Source organism: Mustela putorius, unplaced genomic scaffold, assembly GCF_011764305.1.
Source record: "Mustela putorius furo isolate JIRA1106 unplaced genomic scaffold, ASM1176430v1.1 tig00000430_pilon_pilon_pilon, whole genome shotgun sequence".
NCBI classification, from domain to species: Eukaryota; Metazoa; Chordata; class Mammalia; order Carnivora; family Mustelidae; genus Mustela; species Mustela putorius.
The window spans coordinates 6704169-6723810 of NW_025421377.1; the positions used below are offsets into that span (position 1 = coordinate 6704169).

The following is a 19642-nucleotide window of genomic DNA, read 5'->3' on the forward strand; positions in this document are numbered from 1 at the left end:
TGTCTAGTCCAGTAGAAAAAATACAGCCACGGTTGTAAGAAAGGTGCTATTTGATGGAACAGACAATAGAGGAAAATTAGGTTAGCACAAGGGAAGCTGAATGTATTTAAGAAATGCACAAAATTACTAACTTATAATAATTAATGCATTCTCAAACTTCTTGCCAGAAACACTACTTTTCATATTATCGAATTCTGTCCCCATTGTTATTGAAATCGTTGAATATCTGAAGCATATTCTTTTTCACCCTAAAATTATTGGCCTTAGGATCCGAACCAGCTGAACCCTACCACCTACAACACCCACTACGAATAATTTAAGCCCTCAGAAAAAGGCATTCCTCTTGGAAGACATTAGGGTGCTTTGTGGGGATATGGAAGATTATTTGATTATTAAAAAATTCATTTCCTAGAATATCCAGACCTTCCCCCAGGGACCAAATCATGTCTTCCTTTAGAAAACCTCTTTAGGTTAACTCTGACTCTGCTTTTATCCCCCAAAGACTTCTTCCTCACAAACAAGCTCTGGCCTACCTGGCTGAGTGTTGCTGGTTCATCCCTTAGGTCCTCTGCCTGTCCGCTTCTGGCTAAGTGTTTTACAGGCACCCAGGGAAAGACTCCTTCCTTCAGTGGATGTCAAAATTCCACATTCAAGGATGGTATTAAACATTATTTTACTCATAGTCTGAAATAGACTGGGTTCATTCACTTGTTCTTTCTTTAAGATTTTATTTATTTATTTATTTATTTGACAGACAGAGATCACAAGTAGGCAGAGAGGCAGGCAGAGAGAGAGGAAGGGAGGCAAGCTCCCTGCTGAGCAGAGAGCGTGATGCGGGGCTCAATCCTAGGACCTGGGATCATGACCTGAGCCAAAGGCAGAGGCTTAACCCACTGAGCCACCCAGGTGCCCCCACTTGTTCTTTCAGTAAGCATTTGCTGAGTGCCCAGTGTGTGCTAAGCACTATCTTCTAGGCATAGGGTCTATAGTAGTTTTCAAAGCTGACAGTCTCCTACTTTTCATGAACTTTAAACTCTAGAGGGAGAAACAAACAAAGAAAAACAAAAAACAAAACAAAAACAAAACGAAGAAGAAGAAAGAAAGAAGAAAGAAGGAAAGAAATATGTAATTACAAACTTTGATCAAGTGCTATGTGATTGGTTCTGTGAAGGGAAGCACAGGAGAAAGTTGTCAGGGATCTCCTCGGGACAGACTCTACATCTGAGAAAGGAACTGTGGAGAGGGGGTGGGACAGAAGGAACTTTTCCCAGGCTAAGAAGAGGTGTGTTCACATCCAGAGGTGGAGGAGAGCTTGACAGATTGACAGAAGACCAGTGTAGAAAGAAGAGAGTGATACAGGGTGACATGACAGGGATAGGCAGGGTCAGCTTTAGGAGTCTGGGTTTTGTTTTAAATTCATGGAGAAGCCATTGAAGGTCACTAAGTAGGAAGTGACATTGATTAGATTTGTGAAAGCACACTGTCCATGAGAATGACTAAAATTAAAAATCAGACAAACATCAAGAGTTGGCAAAGATACAAAGCAAATGGGACATTCATACATTGCTAGTGAGAGCAAAATTGGTACAGTTACTTAGGAAATTGGCATTATCTATTACAACATGTACATTCCCTGACCCGACAATTCCACTCCCAGGTATATCCCCAGCAGAAGCACTTTCATAGGCTCACCAAAAGACAGGCATGAGAATGTTTACAGAAGTATTATTTTCGATAGCTGAAAACTGGAAACCATTCATGTATCCAACAACAATAGAATGATTAAATAAATTGTGAATTACTTCAATGGACTGTTTCCCAGAAATTAGAATAAAGAAACTACAACTACAAGCAACAAAATGGGTGAATTTCATTAACAAAATGCTGATTGGAAGGAGTCAGACACGGAAGATTACACCCTGTTTGATTTTATTTGTCTATGATTCATATAGAATCTATGATTCAATGATCAAGTTTTAAAGTAGGTAAGAGCCATGGTGTTGGAGGGTAGGACATTGGGCACCCTTGGAAGAGGCTTGTGTAGAAATGGCATGAAAGGACTTCTGGGATACCACTCATGAGTGTTCACTGTATGTAAAATCACTGAATTATACACTATGGTTTGTGTTCTTTTTGTATATATGTTGTATTTCAACAATATATATTTGACTTACAAAAAAAAATTAAGAGTTTACATTTTAGAAAGGGCATCCGGACTGCTGTATGGAGAATGGATTGATAATTGGTAAGAGTAGATGTAGAGAAGCAACCCGAAGGTGATTCCTAGAGTGAGAGGAACCTCTTGGCACATGGAGGGGTGGGGGTGCAGTGGAGAGGGAGAGGAAGGGACAGATTTTAAATATTTCTGGAAGATAAAATGGATAAAACTTGTTAATAGCCTGAACACAGGGAGAAGGAACAAAGTAAACACGTAGATGTGGGGGGCTTGGGCAATTGAAAGGATGGTAGGTAGTATCATTACCTGAGATGGGAAATCAAGTTTGGGTGAAAACCTATGGTTTGTAAATCAAGGCTTCCCAGGAGCTCCTTTGGTACAAGGCTGATCTCAAGGGAAGTGGAGAAGGTCCAAAGGACTCAGAATGCCTATAGCCTTGCCACACCTGAGATAGATTCTGTGGGCAGAAAAAGGGGGAACATTCTCATTCAGAAAGAGATTGTTTCTTCCTAAGACTTTACTGTTTGTCTCCAATTCCTCCCCACTCCCTTAGCTCTGGATCTAACAAGCCAACATCTGCCACCAGGAAAGTGACAAGGATATCCTTACACTCCTCTATTAGCCAGAAAGTAGAAAGTTCCCATCTCTTCGGGTCATAGATAGTTGCAATTAAAGAAAAAAAAAAACTTTTTGGGGCAGCTGGGTGACTCAGTTGGTTAAGCATCTTCCTTCGGCTCAGGTCAGGATCTCAGGGTCCTGGGATGGAGCTCCAGCTGAGCGTGGAGTCTGCTTCTCCCTCTGCCTCTGCCTCTCCCCTGTCATGCGCATACATTCTCTCTCTTGTAAATAAATAAGTAAAATCTTAAAAAAAAAAAAACAAAAACCTTTTCTAGGAATAAAAGGAAGGGAACCCAAATACCCAACCAGAGAATGCAAAGAGGGGAAGAAAACAAGAGTGTGTTCTGAGCTGTGTAGGGTCTGACCCAAACAATGGGGCGCTGAGAGCCTGCAATGTTGAAGCTGAAGGGGAGGCATAGATGTCGCATCAGGGTGAGGCTGGGGAGGTAGCCAGGACCCTTTATGGTGGGCTTTGCACCCTGTGCCAAGGGTTCTGAAACTTGATCTTTTTGGAGTTGGGATAGTTAGTCGGGGGGCTGTGATCGGTCTACAGGGGAGATGCTGAAGACTTGAAATAGGGCACTGGAGACAAGAAGGGAGGAGAGGAAGAGATGGTGCCAAGAAGATCTGAAAATCAATCTGAAGGTCTTGGGTATTAAACAGATCCAGATGCAGAAGGAGGTGGGCTAGTCAAGGGTAACGCCCATGCTGGAGGGACCCTGGGGACTGTGACATCAACAAGCAAGAGAATACAGGACAGGAGCAAGTTTAGAGAAGAAGCTTGAAATGGATTAGGTGAATCCTGGTGACAGCCTAAATACTGCTTCCTATAAACCCCCCTGCTCCCACCATATCCAAGCCCTATCCCTAGGCACTGAGTAACTGGTTGGCTGCATTTGTTCAGATGCTAACGCTTGTTTCTTAACAAATAGATTATAAACTTGAGAAAGTGGCTATTTCTTGTAATTTCTGTGGCGTCTGTTCCTGGCTACCTAGCACACAACCTTGGACATAGAAGGTATTTCATATGCCTTTTGAATTGTGTGACATTTATGTAGCGTGAATCATAATACTAGAAAAAAGGCACAGGAACATGAAAATCTACCCTGCTCAGATTATAGGAGGAAAAGCACGTATTTTACTTCTGAGTTCCTTGATTCGCAACTCTATCGCCATTGTATCTACATAAACTATTTCTAACTGTAAAGAGCATGATGGTGGTGGGGAGACCTTTGCTGGGAGCCAGGAGGGTGCCTGGTCCCCTCTACCTGAGAATGATGGCTTGTATTAATCAGAACCTCTATTTTAGTGTCTATGTCACTGCCCTTTTGCTCATAGTGGTGAGGGACACTGGAGGAGCTTGCACATCCAGAAACACTTTTGGAAGGTGTAAAATGGCATGGGAGTGTGAACTTACGGAAAATGGAATAGAAAAACTGAAATGAAAGGGACGTGTATTTCCAGTGGGTTCGAAAGTATCAGAATAATTACAACGTTTTTCATTTGTCCTTTCTGTAATGTGAAGACACGGCTGGCCTTTATCCTCCGGGGGGTAGGAAGTGCTGGTGGAATGAGGAAGAGCTTTTGCGGCACAGCTTTAGAATAAAACTTAACAATGGTCAGGGAGAGGGCGGAGCATTTTAACCAAGCGTCTTGGAAGTCTTGTGCTCAAAAGGGAAGTATTAAGCAACACCCTTCAGACAAGCTCTTCCTCCAGGATCCAGGTGGGGTGGGCGCAGGGAACTCCTGAACACCGAATTCCACTTTCTCAAGTTTATCCGTGGCTTGAGGGAAAGCAGACAGCACACAGATAGGCAGATAAGATAACCACTATCTGAAGTGTGAGTCTGCAGTTTTAAATTGACCTTTATTTGGAAATGCATTCAATCTCCTTTAAATGCCAAAGCAAAACTTAAAGATTCAGCTACATAGCTATAGATAATCATTTATTTTATTTTATTTTTTAAATGTTTTATTTATTTATTTGACAGAGATCACAAGTAGGCAGAGAGACAGGCAGAGAGAGAGAGGGGAAGCAGGCTCCCTGCTGGGCAGAGATCCTGATGTGGGGCTCCATCCTAGGACCCTGAGATCATGACCTGAGCCAAAGGCAGAGGCTTAACCCACTGAGTCACCCAGGCACCCCCAAATCATTTTTTAAAAGACGTTATTTTTTTTATTTAAGAGAGCGAGTCCGTGCATGTGCAGGGGAGAGGGGCAGAGGGAGAGGGAGAAGCAGACTTGACGCTCAGTGGGAGCTCCATCCTAGGACCCTGAGATCATGACCTGAGCCAAAGCCATATGCTTAACAACCATCTCAGCCACCAGGTGCTCCAGACAAATCATGTTCTAAGTGTGTAGAATAAATATATAACATGGATTTTCATCAGCAATAATAGAGTCATTCTGTAGGCTAGGTATTTGTTACACGGTATGAATTGCTGATGCTTACCTGGTTTGGGAGCTACGGAAACAGCAGTTACATATGCTAGAGTTGTCAAATGCACGCCACGTTCTGTCACTGGAAAATTCACACTGATATTTTTTAAAAAATTAATTAATTAAATTTTTGTTAGCATATAATGTATTATTAGCCCCAGGGGCATAGGTCTGTGAATCATCAGGCTTACACATTTCACAGCACTCACCATAGTACATACCTCCCCAATGTCCATAACCCCACCACCCTCTCCCTACCCCACCATTCCCTAGCAACTCTGTTTCATAAGATTGAGTCTCTTCTAGGTTGTCTCCCTCCCAATCCCATCTTGTTTTATTTTTTTCCCTCCCTACCCCTATGACCCCCCTCTGAAATTCCTCGTATCAGAAGATCATATAATTGTCTTTCTCTGATTGACTTATTTCGCTTAGCATAAAACCTTCTAGTTCCATCAACATTTTTACAAATGGCAAGATTTCATTTCTTTTGATGGCTGCATAGTATTACATTGTATATATATATACACCACACTTCTTTATCCATTCATCTGTTGATAGACATCTAGATTCTTTAAAAAAATTAACTAATTATAGCATTGCTGCTATAAACATTCAGGAGCACATGCCCCTTCGAATCAATATATTTGTGTATTTAGGGTAAATACCCAGCAGTGCAATTGCTGGGTCTTGGAGTAGCTCTATTTTCAACTTTTTGAGGAACCTCCATGCTGTTTTCCAGAGTGGCTGCACCAGCTTGCATTCCCACCAACAGTGTAGGAGGGTTCTCCTTTCTCCACATCCTCGCCAACTTCTGTCATTTCCTGACTTGTTCATTTTAGCCATTCTGAGTGGTGTGAGGTGGTATCTCATTGTGGTTTTGATTTGTATCTCCCTGATGCTGAGTGATGTGGAGCACTTTTTCATGTCACATGGATCTTTGACAGAATTTATATGTTACTCTTTACCTTTTTTATGTGTGATAGTCAGGTGTGTCTCTAATTATCACAAGGAGTACTGAAACACATCTTCAATTTACTTTTGTGTGTTTTTATAAATCATGTCATTGTACTCGTATTTAGTAGAGGATGGGCTTGTAGGAGAATTAAATGCCAAGGTTGGAAGTCACGATAATCTTCCCTGAATTCAACTAAAATGGAAATAGGTATTGGACCACATTGATCAAAGTTCTTCTGAAAGATGTAAGCGTGTGTCAGTCCAGTGTGATCCGTGTTTGTAGTAACATGACCTAACCATAAAAGTGTGAGTGTTTGAGTTGGGTAAATCACACTGGTTCGGTTGGCCTTACTATTCCCCAGTGGAACAACGGGACTAACCAACAGTATTAATAGCGGTTTTTTTCACAGGGCTGTCATGGAAAATCATTTAGTAAGAAATACTTTCCATGATGCTTGCCTATTCTAGAGCCCTGCTAATTCCATATAGGAGAACCTCAGAAAACTCAATCTTTGGATCCACAGTCTAAGCCAGTCTGTCAAAATACTAATTTTCTGGTAATACATGCACAATATACTATGTTATTCCTTACCGACAGGTGAAATTTTTATTTTAATGTTTGAGAATTCCAATAATCAAGGCCGACTCGACGTTATGAGGCACTGTTATTTGCTATGGGAGCCAATTCTAGACATTTTACTTTGAGTTGGCCTTAAGTTCAGGCAGGTCCTGAGCTAGCACTCTGAAGTCGGGGCGGGGGGGGGGTAGGGGGGGTGAGGGGGTGGGGAGTTGGCTTTCAAATCTCTAGAGCAGCCGCAGAGCCCAGGGCTCCCCGCGCCTGACCCCGGTGGACAGCAGAGCTGCCCCTCTCTCCGCTCTGGCTTCCTTGCCATTGCTAAACTGCTCCCTTTGCAGGGAACACTTCGCTCCCCTTTCTTCCAGGGTTATTCTACTCACTCGTCTGGTTTTAGCTCAGAACCCACGGCAGGAGTGTTTTTCCCAACCTCTGAAGTTCCCTAAAGTGCCCTAATTCTGTGCTTTCAAGCCTTTATATTTATACCTTTCGGCTCTCACCCACCTTTTCACGCTGACATTCCCCACCACAGAAACTGACCTGTGGTCGGAGATGGCAACGGGCTGTGTCTCCTTTGCATTTTGGCTTCTGATTGCATCATATGCCCCTCCCCTCCCCCTCGCGCGGACACCCAAACCTTAGTGTTCTGAGGATGTCTCCAGTCAGCCTCCGACCTTCAAGACGAACCTCGAGCTTGCCGAGGGCTGGACTGGAACTGAACCAGTTTTTAGGGGTGCCTGGGGAGTCTTAGGGAAGGGAGAGACCCTAACCTGGCTGCTCTCCAGGACGTTTGGGAACAGTCCTCTCCTTTTTACACGCTAACGTGGACGGCCGAGTGGACTTAGATTCTGAGTTGGCCTCTTGCGCCCTCTAGTGGTCCAAGGTCACAGCCGCGCAGAGGGAGAACTCTGGGACAGCTCAGGGTTTTTTCTTTTCGTTAATCCGAGTTAACCATTTAGACATCTACCAGGCGGCGAAGTCATTTCATAAATGCACTTAGGGAGCAATGCAAAAATTAACCAAATGCACGAACAATAAGGAACTTGGAACATTTTGTGGAATCCTTGAGGGGCCTTGGGTTATTCATTTTGTAGTGCAAACTTTTTTTTTTTTAAGTAGTGCGAACTCTTAACCGGCTGTGTGTGCCCAGTGGATAACTGAAAACGTGCTTTAATCAAAGGCAATCATTCTGTCATTGTCAGCCTGTGAAACATTAGCTCAGGGAGCTGCGTGACAGACAGCATGCCTTTCTCTTATCTCCCAAGACTGCTCCATCCCAAGGATGACCCAAGAACCAGATCTGGCAGTTGTGCCTAGTCTCAGTTATATTCAAATTCCATGATAGGCAATCTCTAGGGCACCAAGTGTCTCCTCTGAACAAGGACAGTTCCTCAGATGAGTGTGTTCAATTCATCTGTGATTCAACATCAGCAAATTAGAGTTCCTTTAGGGGCACTGGAAACCGTCCTTTTCAGAAACAGGAGCGCAAGCTTTGCTGTCTTTGCAAATGCCCCAAACACATACTCTTCATGAGACCTAACTTTTTGAATGACTTAAAAATCATAGCAGAATATAGCTACATCCCTCAAAATGGCACACAGCTTTCAGTATCACCTCCTGGGGGAAGATTCCTTGAGGATTTGGAGTGCTCTGGCTTCCTGTTGTAACCTCCCCAAGACCAGATGACAGAGGGGCATATCACATTTGCCATTTAATCAGGGTGTGGGTTTGTTTTCCGTCTGTCTCTCCGCGCACACCCCCCCCCCACCCGCACAGAAGCTGAGCCGCATAGTGCAGAGGTCCTGTTTGTTTCTCTACCACAGCATCCCTGAGTCTAGCACAATGCCTGGCACCTAATATTGGTTAGCTGACCCATAGAACCCAGTGGGGGAAATGCTAAGGAGATAGGCCACAGAGGAAAGCTGGTTTTGCTTCTTATTTTAGGGCTTCACTCCAATCGTGAGCAGTGGTATGTGCTTAAAGACTCAGTGATAGCTGGGTTGGAGGGTCCAGATGAGCACCCAGAGGTCACGGCACATCTACAGCTATAGATGGAGGGCGGGGAGAGGAGACACTCAGGCTCTCATTAGATTCCTGAAGCAATCAGAAATCAGCATCTCCTTGCCACGTGGGCCTGCATCTCTCGACCCAGGGCCTGGTGGAAGCTGGCCTGAAGTCTGTGAAGCTTTAGCTGCAGGATTGTTTCCGTTTTTAATCAATTAATTATTAATTATTTTTATTTTTTAAAAGATTTTATTTATTTATTTGACAGCGATCACAAGTAGGCAGAGAGGCAGGCAGAGAGAGGAGGGGGGAAGCAGGCTCCCTGCGGAGCAGAGAGCCCGATCCCAGGACCCTGACATCATGACCTGAGCTGAAGGCAGAGGCTTAACCCACTGAGCCACCCAGGCGCCCTGCAAGAATGTGAGTGGGCTGAGAGAGCCAGAAGTGTGCGGACTGTAGGAATATGATGAAGGGTGAGATCAAGAAAGCAATGAAGAATGAAAATAGGAGACCAGGAGGAAGGATGGGGGAGAGGGAACTAACCGGTACTTTGTTTTGTCTGAGAGTCCCTTTTCCATTACTATCCAGAGACAAATTAACTTGAATACGCAGAATACCTGAATGTAACACACACACACACACACACACACACACACACACACACACATGCTTAGATTCGCAGGGATACTGTTAAAATGAGTATGTACGTCACCAGGGACACATCCAAGCCTTGTAGGCTTACTGGGGATGTCATGCCACTGTGTATGTGTTTCAACCCTTCTATTCCCAGTTTTCATTTTTGGGCGAAGGTGATTTTGTTTGTAGTTAGAATGAATGAACGCTTTGTGATTTTGTTGGTTAGCATCAAGCCAAGCTGCTGGTAATAGAAAAACTCAACATAAAAGGCTTAATGAGATAGTTTTGTTTTCAATGGGTAGTCTCCTCGGAGGGTGTGTTTGAAGCTTCCCAGGTCAGGGACCTTCCATTTATTGGGCCATAGTGCTTGGTTTCCACTTTCAAGGTTGCCTCATAGTCTAAGATGGCCGCTGAAGGGCCAGTCATACATCTGCTTTCCATCCAGCAAAAAGACCAGATTGAGAAAGAGGTCCCCTTTACCATTAGGGACACTTGTCCGCAATTGCACCCCAAAATTCTGCTTATATACCATTGGCCTAAACTTTTCTTCATGACCACATCTAGCTGTAAAGAGACATGAAACAAAGGCTTTGTCCCAGGAAGCAAAACAATCAGAGGCTCAGTTATGGAGAAGGAAGGGAGAAAGATTACTAGGGGACAATATGCAATCTTTGTCCCTGAAATCATATTTTTCTTTTGGTCCCTGAGAGTAAGCTCTGCCTCAATCTTTCCAGTGCATGGTGAGGGCTGGGGGTGAGGGATAGAGCTAGAACTTGAATGTCCTTAGGACAGGATCTGGCTTCAATCCCACTTGGGTCTTTGGGTCATCTGAATCCAAATCTGAATGCACATGTATTTTTAAGAGTATGACTGACAGAAACCATAATCTAGTATTGCCAGCTGTCTAATCAAGTTCTCACGATACAAAGCTACCAGGTGTGTCTGAGCAGAATTTATAACACTGAACTTAAGTAAGTGTAGAGGGCTCTTTAAATTCAACTAACTCCCATACAATCCCCTGTATTGTATCGGGGATCAGGGATGACAACTGAATATTCAGGAGACAGAGGATTCCTGGGGGTCCTTTCTTAGCCTCTTCTCTGCCCACCGGGAAATGCTGGAGTTACCGGCAATTCTGTTCTGGATTTTCTCCTCTTTTGACTCTTGCCTTCCAGAGCTTTTTCAAATGTACCATGTTTAACAGTGGGCACATCATTTTCCTCCCCAAATTTGTGTTCCTTTTGTGCCCCAACTGAGGAACAGCGCCTGCTAAGCCTCCACTCTCCCCCAGGGCTCACATTCAGGCAGGAAGGGTGTGCGAATAACTTTCCCCTTTCACATTCACTTTCTCCAAACTCCCTGCTTCCTGGGAACCCTGGGGCCAGGGAAGCATCCTCTCCAGCCAGATTACAGTGGTGGCCTCCCCGCCTCCAGGCATCCTGTAGTCTGATCTGGCCTAAAAATCAGCTCTGCTTGAGTCTTGTCCTTCCTTAAACCAATCCTAGTACTTCCCTAGAATTAAGACCAGATTATACAGGGCCCGAAGGCCCACGATTAGGCCTCCTTCTCACTCCTCTCCATCTGGTCCTTTCCAAGTTCCAGCCATTCTATGACCTTGTGCTCTCTCTCACTTCCAAGTCTCTGCATAAGAGATTCCTCTCCAGCTAGACTGTTACAAGGAGAAGATGTCTCCTGCCCCTCTGGCCCCCAGGTTGGGCCAGGCTCCTTCTACATGCTCCCCTGTCGCTGCGCTCCTCTAAAATTTGAGTACAGCGCTGTAGTGCAACTGTATGTTTCACTGGTCGAGGGTTTAACTAGGCTACAAACTCTGCAGGTAGGGCCATATGGATATATTGGATTGGATTGGGAGTTTCTCCCAGCCCAGGCTGGAGATCTCAGTTGTAAACATTCTGGAGAGTTCGGGAAGGTTGTGTGGCCTGTGATTGAAGATGGTGCCTGGTCTGCTTTCTCTGGCCATCTTCATTAGAGTCTCACAAAGCAGTGAAGGTTGTCCCAAAGGGTGCTCTCTCAAGACTCAGCAGTGAGGTTGCAAAGGGGGAAACTTTGGTGGCCAGACAGGAATATTCTAGCAACTTCCTGAAGGCAAGGACCATATCCATTCTGCTTACTACCGTATCACTAATGCCTAACCTAGAGCCAAGACACAAGGCAGATGCTCAGTAAGTGTTTCTTGACTCAATGAATGGACTCTCCAAAGCTGAGAAGAAACTCTGGCTGGCACATACCATGAGTTTTTGATGGGTTAAAAAAATGGAAAAAGAAACTCTTCCAAAACCAAGATTAAGGGGAGAGGGAGTCTGGTGGGAGAGGAGAGCCATGCATGAGGTGCATGCTTGGGGATATCTTGGCCCAGCGGGTGCATCCTGTCAAAGTCAGGGCGTCTGGGGGTGCCTGGGTGGCTCAGTGGGTTAAAGCCTCTGCCTTCGGCTCAGGTCATGATCCCAGGGTCCTGGGATCAAGCCCCACATCCGGCTCTCTGCTCAGCAGGGAGTCTGCTTCTCCCTCTCTCTCTCTCTGCCTGTTGCTCTGCCTACTTGTGCTCTCTGTAAATAAATAAATAAAATCTTAAAAAAAAAAAAAGACAGTTCATTATTTAAAAAAAAAAGTCAGGGCGTCTGGTGCACAGCCCCACAAGACAGCCAAGGGGTTCCCTCACTGATCCTTACCCCAAATTCTCTGCACCGAGTCCCCCCCACCCCTTCCTTCTTCCTGGCTTTCCTGCAGCCCCTCTGGCTGGTGAGGCCAGGCCGGCTTCTCATTTCCAGTTCCTCTCTTTATCCTTCCTCGCTCTGTCTTCTCTAGCCCTCTCGCCTCCGGGTCATTTTCTTCCTCCCTCCCTCCATCTTTCTTTCTTTAAGGATTGTATTTATTTATGACGGAGAGAGACAGGGAGAGAGGAAACACACAAGCACAGGGGAGCTGGAGAAGGAGAAGCAGGCTCCCTGCTGAGCAGGGAGCCCTATATGGGGCTCAGTCCCAGGATGCTGGGATCCTGACCTGAGCAGAAGGCAGAAGTTTAACGACTCAGCCACCCCTCGGGCTCATTGAGCTGCCCTCGGGCTCATTTTCTTAGGAGAGCCTGAGACTCGGAGTAGTGACAGCTGAGAGACATGACACCTCCACCCATCCTTGATTGAGAATATGAAATAGAAAACTGGACTGGCTTTCCCCCATCTCTTGAGGCCAATCCAAGGGAACCGGCAGTGATGATGCGGTGGAAAAGCCTGAAGAAGAGAGAGAAGGATCAGTTATTTAGCTTTTCGCTGGGCTTTACAGACCTCATCTCACCTTTTTTTTTTTTTTTTAAAGATCTTACTTATTTATTTGACAGAGGTATCACAAGTAGGCAGAGAGGCAGGCAGAGAGAGGGGGAATCAGGCTCCCTATTGAGCAGAGAGCCCAATGCGGGGCTCGATCCCAGGACCCTGAGATCATGACCTGAGCCAAAGGCGGATGCTTAACCCACTGAGCCACACAGACCTCATCTCACTTGATCTTCACAATGATGCGGGGACTTAAGGCAGACAGTGTGCCCATTCATGTACACAGGGAAATGGAGGCTAGGAACCATGACCTGTCTTGACCAGATGACACCATACCTGGAGTCATGACCGCGGTAGGCACATCGAGGCACTGCTCTATGCAAATTGCTTAACTCCTCTGACTTTGTTTGCTCATGGGGGGTAATCATGCACAAGCCACAGGGTTGCCTTGGGGATTAAATAATACCCTGATTAAATAATGGGGCCCATTTTCAAACATAGGTACTATACTTAATGTAATTGTAGGACGCAGGTCCCAGTGGCTTTCTGCTTCACAACGCCTCTGCAGGATTTTTTTTTTTTTTTTTTTTAAACATCACAGAGCCTTGCTGTACTCCTGGGACTTGCCGAGGACAAGGCCCTTTCTTCAGTCAGGCTGACCTAAGCACAGCCAGCCCTCCCAGCCCTCCCCGAGCCACAGCTGTGTGTTGGAAAGCTGGCCGCTCTGGCCGGTAATAAGGAGCAGACCTCCCAACTCTTCGTTCCCTCTCCCTCCCCTCACATAGGTTTTCAAATTAAAAGTAACTAAAAGCTAAATCCTAAAAAGAAGGAAAAGGGGGAATGGGAGGCCCCCAAGTGCCCTGAGATGGAGGAAGTGGGGCTCTCTCCCTAGGAAAAGGGTGCCCTAAAATCCAGATCTAGAAGGGGTTCAGTCCTACCGCGCCTTTCTCAACTCGGAAGCGTGTAGGCCCACCTGGCCAGGGCCGGGCCACAAAACAGACCTCCGGGTCTCCCGACCTCTGGGAGGTCTGTAAGCAGGCGGCACGGTTAGGGACCTTAGGAGCATTTGAAGCTGGTAGCCTGCCCACAGGAACTGCTCTGTCTGCTTCTTCCTAGATCCAAATCTCTGGACAGAAAGACCCAAGGAACCCAGAAGAGACGCTGCACCTTTAGCCAAACAGTAACCGCCAAGGAGAGGAGATGTGCGGGGGTTGGGGGGGGGTGCTGGACAGACAACTCCAACCCCCAAGTTACACATGCTGGTCTGGACCCTCCTGGAGAGCTCTTCCTCTTTTTCAAAAGTTGAGCCTCTCGGCAGACTGAGCATGCAAAGAGGCTCGGATCCAAGCCTCCGCCGGCCAGGACAGACCCAGGAGGCAAGGGCGGGGTCCTCGCCGCCCTCCCTCCCTCTCCCCGCGGGGACCCCACATCTGTGCGCCACATCCACACGCCTCGTCGGAGCCTTCCCTAGGAAGGTCCCTTTGCGGGGCCCAGGGAGGCGGCTCTTCCAGGCGCAGGCAAGTAGCGAAGGGGTGGAGGGAGGAAGGGGTGGTTAGCGCCGTTTTGGCGGTTTGCATTTTCAAATTGCGAACCTAGAAATGCGGCCCATTCCATCAATCTCATTTTGGGAAGGGGGGAATCACAAGTTTTTTAAACTGTGATTTGCACAACGAACGGTTTGGAGAACTGCTACAACCCAAGTCTTGTAAAGCAAAAGGACCTTCTGAATTCTCGAAGGAAGCCAGAATTGGGGGGTGGAGCCGTAGAGCAGGGGAGTAGGGAGAAGAAACAAAACCCCAGCTCAGCGGGGAACGCCCACGAGAGCCAAAGGTGCGCCGCCCAGGGCTGCGGCCGGGGTTACGGAGGAGTGGGGGGCCGCAGGCTGGAGCCCGGGAGCGGCGCGGGGGAGATTTTGTTTTGCTTTCAGGGACCATTTTGTTTTGGTTGTGCGGAGTTCGTCAGGCCCTCTTTTTGATGGTTGGCTCTACACATCCCTTTTCTACCCTTGACCCAATGTCGTGTCGCCTCGGGGCCTGGACGAGCGAGGCCAAGCCAGAACGGCCGTGCGCCCTGCGACTTTCCCCAACTTCTCGGCCCGGCTCCACTCTGGAGTTAGGCTTCCTTCCCAGAGGGCCGCGGCGCCCCCCCCCCCAACCCCCCGACTCGCGGTTTGGTGAGAGAAGACTCCTTTTTAACCTCATGATTCCTCAAGGGAAAAAAACACAAGAGGTTAAAAATAAAAACCCGGTTTGGGCTGGGACCTTCGCACAGCTGCCCACGTCGGCGAAAGTCACCCCTCGGCGCGCTCCGGGTGGCCTGGTCCCCTGCGGTGCCAGGGGCCGGAGCCCGGGGACAGGAGAAAGGACCTCGCAGTCCGCCTTGGCCCGCGGCACTTCTTGCCCGCGGCGGCTCCAGGACCACCCAGGACCCCGGGCGCCCAGGGAGCAATCTGGAAAGATCTTAGAACAACAAGGGAAGAGAGCGGCTCGCCTCCCCCGCTTCCATTCTCCCCCCCCCCCCCCGCCCCGCCGCCTCCCGGGCTGACTACGCGGCAGACCAGTCCTGTCCCGAAGGCTCGGACCGGCGGCGCAGGGAGAACAGCCAGATTCAAACCCGCCTATGAGCCGTGGGAGGCGCGGGTGGGTGGTGGCTGCGGGACCCGGCTGGTTTTAAGGCACGAACTGCCTCTTTTCGAGGGCCTGCAGGCCCGAAGTTGCTCCCGGCCACCGGGTTTATTTTGCTTTTGCCGGGGACGCAGATGTTGCCCTCTCTCCATCTTCGCTCGGCCCAGACTCGCCGAAATCACCTCCCCCCGCCCCCCAACCATTTGCTTCCCTGCGCCACCCCCCACCGGTGCGCTGTCCCGGGAGTCAGCATCCCAGTCCTTTAAACCTTCTGGAATGTCACACATGGAAACCTTTAGCAAATGTTTGTTAATGATCATAACAAAGGCATCATTCAAATTAGGCAGGTAATTACTACCAGAAGGACAACTGGGTGCTCGCTGGCTCATCCATTCTCCATGCTTCAAACTCCCGAGGAGTTACTACGCGAAGACGTCCCCGCCCAGCCTGCTTTTCGGGCCCCCTTTAAGCATCTCTGAAATGAACTGTGAAGTTACCGTTTGTGGGCTGGGAGCCCAGGGTTCGGGAGACCCCGGCGCGACCGGGCAGGCAGTTTCCCAGAGCAAAGCAGGCCTTTCCTGGGTAGGCTCCCTACCTTGCTTCCTACTTTTTAGTTTAGGGTATTTGATACAAAAACTTAGATCTCAAGTTGTTTTTATTAATAGCCTGAAAGCCAGCACCCACCTTTCCCTATTATTCCGCACTATAATTTTTTGGGGGGGCTGGGGAGGAGGGTCATGCCTCCCGGTTCATTATCTACAAACATTACGGTATCCTGTTAGCATTCCGAACAAGGGGCTGTTCATATATTTGCCTTCAATGATTTCCTGAAGGAACATGTGGAAGTAATAGTGAGCAATGCAGTCACCCGAACTGAAGATGCACGAGAGGCGGGCGCGCAGAAGAGCTGGGGGGAATAGGGCCCCTAGCCCAGCCCCAGGCGTCTTCCCGAGCCTGACACCCCAGGAACCCATCCCAGAGCAGCACAGGACCCCACACCTTTCTGTGACCCTCTCCTGCCGGCTCTTCTTGTCCACCCTCCTGAGGAAGGAGGTTGATGACTGTCCGACGTTCCAGGCTCAACCTGGACGTCGAAACCCTTCTGAGACTGTGTGTGTGTGTGGGGGGGGGGGGATGGAGGTAAAAAATGACCGCTTCCATCCAACAGGAGAACTCAAAATTAGAGAAGGCGGGGAAGGTGAATGACCTCCCCTCCCCCTCCGTCCCTTGGAAGCCCAACTGCGCCTGGTCTGGTTCCTGGAGCGTGAGCGCCCCCTTTCCTTCGCGAGCAGAATCGTTCTCTCCTTGTACAGTCTCTTGCCTGGAGCTTGGGGATAGGATTTGGGGCTCCGCTCAACCCCAGGGCGTCGGTAAAGTCCGTCCCTTGCGGCGGGAGGGAGCACGGGGAGGCGAACCTCCCCTGAACGAGGAGGTGGCAGATTTGTTGTGGACGATTCCTCAAACGCCCAACCCTGAGCCTTTTTGTGTGAGTGATAGAAGCCAGGGCAACCTCGCCCAGATTACCCCGAAAACAAAGACTCGACAAGATAAGTGGCTCCGAGGGAGTAAAGGTCATTCTGTTGGAGAACGTTCCAAACCTACGCCAAAGACCCTCAGTTCTTTGTACCTTGTTTCAAACCCGTTTTCAAAGCAAAACAAAACAAAACCAAAAACAAAGACCATCATCTTCATATGGGACTCAAGAGTTTGCCTAATCACATTAAGGGATTAGCAACTACCCCGCACTTTCCCTAAAAGACCCCAAGTTGTAAAGACGCAACCGGTTGGAGACCTCTCCGGGCAGCCCCCTGTCTAGCTGGGCTAAGAATTTCTACAGAAGGGACGTTCTCGACTCCAGATGTATACTATTCGTGGGCATTAAATGAAATTTCACAAGTTCTTTTTCTTTCTCTCAAAGAGCATGCAGAAGCAATATAGCAGCGTAGGAAAATAACCCCCTAAATCAGGAGGCGAACTCATTCTGGAAATGATGGGCAGTTTGTATTTTCACGAACCTCTTTCCCGGCAGAACAGCAACACCTCCCCCTTCCACCACCCCCACCCCATCTGGTCTGCTCCCCGCCCCCCAGTTGTTGTCGAAGTCTGGGGGTTGGGACTGGACCCCCTGATTGCGTAAGAGCAAAAAGCGAAGGCGCGATCTGGCTGCGTGGAGATTCAGAGCGCACGGAGTTCGAGAGAAACTTTTATTTTGAAGAGGCCAAGGGGGGGGGGCGCTTCATTTCCTGACAGCTATTTACTTAGAGCAAATGATTAGTTTTAGAAGGATGGACTATAACATTGAATCAATTACAAAACGCGGTTTTTGAGCCCATTACAGTTGGAGCTAGAGGGAGAAAAACAGAGGAGGGGACTTCAGGAGAGGACTGGAAACCGTGGACACTTTTAACTCCATATGTAGGATTTTCATTACGAATTGACATAGGAGGAGAAGGTAAGAAAGGAGAAAAAAAATGATTTTTGTCTCTAAGAGAAGTTCCTTATCAGGCCCTTTGGGCTCGAAGAGAAGAAACTTGACTCAAACTCTGGGCGATGAGGAAAAAAAAGTTGAATTCCAGCTATGTGTCCCGAGAGTCATTTATGTTTAATAAACTTCACTTGGAGGAAAGATTACCGAGAGCTACAAAGTCTAGGGATTAAAAAAAAAATTTTTTTTTCCAGACCTATTTTTAAAAGCAGTGTTTTTCTAACAACTCTATAGCCTCCCAACGAAATTGTTTAGGCTTACATTTTTGAGGTTTCTTTTGGGGTTGGGGGTGGTATTCGTGTATACTGGGACGAGCACCAAGTAATGCTGGGAGTGGGGGCAGAGGTGTTTGCCCTCTTCTTGGCAGTAGGTCCTGGAAGGCGACAGGTTTTTAATGAGTATTTTCATTCCTCGCCCGCGGTTTGGCGGGACAGCGCTGCAGCGGGTGGTGTGGAGCGCGGCTGAAGGGCTGGGGGAGGCGGAGGGAGAGGAGCGCCGAGTGGGGCGCGGAAGGGGGTTGCGAGGAGGGGAGGCGTGAAGGGCTCGGCTGGAGAGGGCCGGACCTCGGGTGCCAGCCGGGGGCACATGGCGCCGGCCGAGGGCGCGTAATTACTGGACCGCGCAGAGCGCCGGGTGCGAGCCGGGGCCAGACACAGCACAACCGGGGCGGCTGCAAGACGAGCAGAGGGGGCGCGGACGGGGGCGAGGGTTTGGGGGGACTCCCCAGCCGTTTGCGGGATCAGTGAAGTGTGAGGGAGAGCGGGCGCCAGTCCCGCAGTGCGCTGGGGTTGCGCGCCCGAGTGCGGGGGCGCAGGCGGCGCGGGCGGGCAGGCGGTCTGGAGTAATGACAAACACATTTGGCCGCGAGTGAAGAAGTCGTCGTCGCCTCGCATTCCAGCAAGTGGGTTTGAGGAATTTCGTACTGCGCTCCAAGGGGCCCTCATTGTGCGCTGTGGTCCCCACCCCCACTCGTCTCTGCGCGTCCCCTTTCCTCGGTGGAATCTTTTTTTTTTTTTTTTTTTTTTTTTTTTTTTTTTATTTGCAAAGCCCGGGGTTCTATTGCTGCCCAGTCCCGGTCACAGGAAGGAAAGGAGGGGGATCGCCAGAAAAGTGCAAAACTTTTCTTAAGGGAAGTTAGGGACGACTCGGAACGGGAAAACTTGTTTCCCAGGTAAGAGAAAGATGGTAGGCGAACTGGCCTCGTCACCTTCCTCCGGGCACCTGAGTTCAAGACCCGCCCCCCCTTGCGTGTCCCTTTCCTCGCGTGGCACTCGCCGCTTGCACTCGCCCTGCGCTGCTTCAGCCTCTCCAGTGCCCCGATTTCACTCTTTGCTCCGGCCTCCTTGCCTGCTTCGGAGCCCTCTCCTCGCACCCCTCCTTCCTCTTCCGTCTGTCCTCATGGAAGTCGGTTTTTACTTGTGATATTAACTTCTCCCGGTTGTGCTGGGGAAACGGGCGGCGTCGGTTTGGCTCGGAAACAGCTGGGATCAGAGGTTCTGTTCGGAAAGGGTCGCAGCCAGCTCAGAGCCAGAGGGGCCCGAGTACGACTGCCCCGGGGGCCAGGAACCGGGCCGCCTGGCCAGGTGTTGCCAGTGCTGCCAGTGCCCTGGCCAAACGTCTCCGACGGGAAGAAGTGCTGGGCCGTCTGTCTGTTGGCTGTGCGTCTAGCCAGCAGCCGGAGCGCCCGTCCCTCTGCTTCCCTAGCCCTGCTAAGACCTCAGGATTGCAGAACGAGTGCTTGGAAGAACTTGCCACTCACCCCATCTGCCAGGGTGAGAGGCAAACCCGGGCTCGAGAGGGAGTGTGGATGGCCTTTATCAGGTCCGGACTGCCCCGAGCCCGGCCCAG

General features: G+C 48.7%; 1 protein-coding gene across 2 annotated transcripts in view; it reads left to right on the plus strand.

The window, feature by feature from the left end:
* Window positions 1-17547: 17547 nt before the first annotated feature.
* PDGFRA (platelet derived growth factor receptor alpha) overlaps window positions 17548-19642 on the plus strand; it is a 43971-nt gene continuing 41876 nt past the window's right edge. Inside the window, exon 1 of one of the 2 annotated variants that reach the window (XM_045079744.1) lies at window positions 17548-17761. The gene's annotated coding sequence lies outside the window, so the exon portion shown is untranslated. Of the gene's footprint in view, window positions 17762-18847; window positions 18966-19642 lie in introns of those variants that run through there. The other variant, XM_045079747.1, reaches the window with a different exon arrangement.